The sequence below is a fragment of the Colobus angolensis genome, unplaced genomic scaffold (genome assembly GCF_000951035.1).
Source record: "Colobus angolensis palliatus isolate OR3802 unplaced genomic scaffold, Cang.pa_1.0 Scaffold51, whole genome shotgun sequence".
In the NCBI taxonomy this organism is placed as follows: domain Eukaryota; kingdom Metazoa; phylum Chordata; class Mammalia; order Primates; family Cercopithecidae; genus Colobus; species Colobus angolensis.
In genome coordinates, this window is record NW_012118599.1 from 13,499,915 (window position 1) to 13,502,830 (window position 2,916).

Consider the following 2,916-nt stretch of genomic DNA (forward strand, 5'->3'; position numbering starts at 1 on the left):
GGCCTCCCAAAGTGCTGGGAACCTAAATATTTCTTAGACCACAATTACATAGTTGTTCACTATCTCTGTGAGAGAACCATGAGGAAAGTGGTAAAAATTAGGGGCTTCTGGCTTTCAGAGTCTTAAGAAATAGCTGCAAGTTGCAGAATAGTCAGTCTCACTTCATTTTGATGACAATTTTCATATGTTTGGTGTCTATAGGGCTGCAGGTATGCAGGGCCCACCTGCACAAACATGGTCAAGCATTTCTCAAGGCATAATCCACCTGGGTCCAAGGCAGTCCTTTCTGATGATTTAATTTATATGAATTAGTCACCCTGCTGGGACAGACGTGCTTGGTGTGGAGTCCAGGGTTGGCATGACACACTCTACATAGGCAAAAGGGGTCTTGGAATAGAAGCAGTGGACAAAGATAGCAATTTGAGCTTCAGATATTGAAGGAAATTGCTGGGAAAGAGGAGTCGAAACCTTACTGGGCTCAGCCCCACAGTCGTGTGACCTGTTCATTATGATAGCTAGAAAGGCCTTAGGCCATATGCAGACTTTTTGGTTGCCACTGACATTATCTACTAACAATGTGAAACCATGAGGCTAACCATGTTCCTATTTGTGACTCTGATTTTGTGATGCTGAACCGTGTATACACGGTAGTTAAAACAATGATTTCGAAACTTCAAGAGGTGATAATTTAATCTACTTCCCTGGGTTTAAGTTATACACATTTCCTAATTCTTCAGTCTATTAATAGAAGTCCACAGCTGCCAACTTGGTGAATAAGCTTTTATTAGATGTAATGACTTTTTCCTAACTTGAGATGTTGAATTTTATGGAAGTGTAAGAAATGTAATTTTAAAGACCTTAAAACTTGGTGAGAACTTGAATTCTTCATATTATTAAAACCATTTGGCCAGACACGGTGGTTCACGCCTGTAATCCCAGCACTTTGGGAGGCCGAGGCGGGCAGATCACCTTAGGTTGGGAGTTCAAGACCAGCCTGACCAAAATGGAGAATCCCGTCTCTGTTAAAAATACAAAAAATTTGCCGGGCATGGTGGTACATGCCTGTAATCCCCGCTACTCAGGAGGCTGAGGCAGAATCGCTTGAACCCAGGAGGAAGAGGTTGCAGTGAGCCGAGATCACGCCATTGTACTCCAGCCTGGGCAACAAGAGCGAAACTCCATCTCAAAAAAAAAAAAAAAAAAAACTCTCAAAAGATACTTAAAGTAGGAACTCAAATAAATATGTGTACACCTGTGTTCATAGCAACATTATTTTACAATAGCCAAAAGGTAGAAACAACACAAATATTCATTGATGGATTAATGGATAAACAAAATGTAGCAAATACATACAATGGAATATTATTCAGCCTTGAAAAGGAAGGAATTCTGACACAGGCTACAACATGGATAAACCTTGAGGATACCACACAAAGTGAAATAAGCCAGTCACAAAAAGACAAATACTGAATGATTCCACTTATTTTAGGTACCTAGAGCAGTCAAATTCATAGAGATAGAAAATAGAATGGTAGGCCGGGTGCTGTGACTCATGCCTGTAATCTCAGCACTTTGGGAGGTCAAGGCGGGCAGATCACAAGGTCAGAAGTTTGAGACCAGCCTGGTCAACATGGCAAAACTCTGTCTCTACTAAAAATTCAAAAACTAGCCAGGTGTGTTGGCAGATGCCTGCAATCCTAGCTACTTGGGAGGCTGAGGCAGAGAATTACTTGAACCTGGGAGGCGGAGGTTGCAGTGAGCCGAGATCACGCCACTGCCTTCCAGCCTGGGTGATAGAATGAGACTCTGTCTCAAAAAAAAGGAAAAGAAAGAAAATAGAATTGTTATTGCCAGGGGCTGTAAAAAATTAGGAGTTAGTGTTGTGTTCTTATTTTGTTTGTTTGTTTGTTTTATTAATTTTAGAGGCAGAGTCTCGCTCTGTTGCCCAGGCTGTAGTGCAGTGGCATGATCATAGTTCACTGTAACCTCAAACTCCTGGGCTCAAGTGATCCTCTAGACTTAGCTTCCCAAATAGCTGGGACTCTAGGCACACCTGCCTAATTTTTTTTATTTTTTGGAGGGCATCTATGTTCACCACTGTACCAGCAATGCTTTTTAACTTTTTTATAGAAACGGAGTCACACTTTGTTGTCCAGGATGGTCTTGAAGTCCTGGACTCAATAGATCCTCCTGCCTCGGCCTACCAAAGTGCTGGGATTAACAGGCATGAGCCACCACGCCTGGCCATCCACACATCTTTACATGATACCAAGTCTTGTTTTCTGGCTTCTGGTGAGATCTCACTTTCCCAACTCTAAAGCAGGAACTCCCTGAGAGCAGAGCTTGTTTCCCCCACCTCAGACTTCGGGCACCCTGAGGCTAGAGTCTGTGCCTGCCCTCTCAGACTGTGATTTGAATTCTAGGAAAGCTCAGAAAGTGCAGGAGTGGTTTATCTCTCTTTTCTGGACTGCACTGGGACCTGTTTGTCAGACTCTGCTTCACTCTGACCCAGTAGGGCCTGGGTAGTTCTCCAGCCCCTCATCTCTTTGTTGAATCAGGAAGTTCTCCCTCCATCCCAGGTTAACACCTGAAAGTTGGCCTTGAAAGTGTAACCAGGAAGCTTAACTTCAAAATGCGTTTTCAAACCTTTCTTTTCCTTTCTCTGGGGTCTCAAGATGTAACCTTGAAGCTTACTGTTGAAACCATTTTTTCTCCCTTCTCCTTATTCATAAAATATAGCCTTGAAATGTACTTTCTTTCAGGCCAGGAGCGGTGGCTCATGCCTGTAATCCTGGCACTTTGGGAGGCTAAGGTAGGTGGATTGCCTGAGCTCAGGAGTTCCAGACCTGCCTGGGCAACATGGTGAAACCCTGCCTCTACTAAAATACAAAAAATTAGTTGGGCGTGACGGTGTGC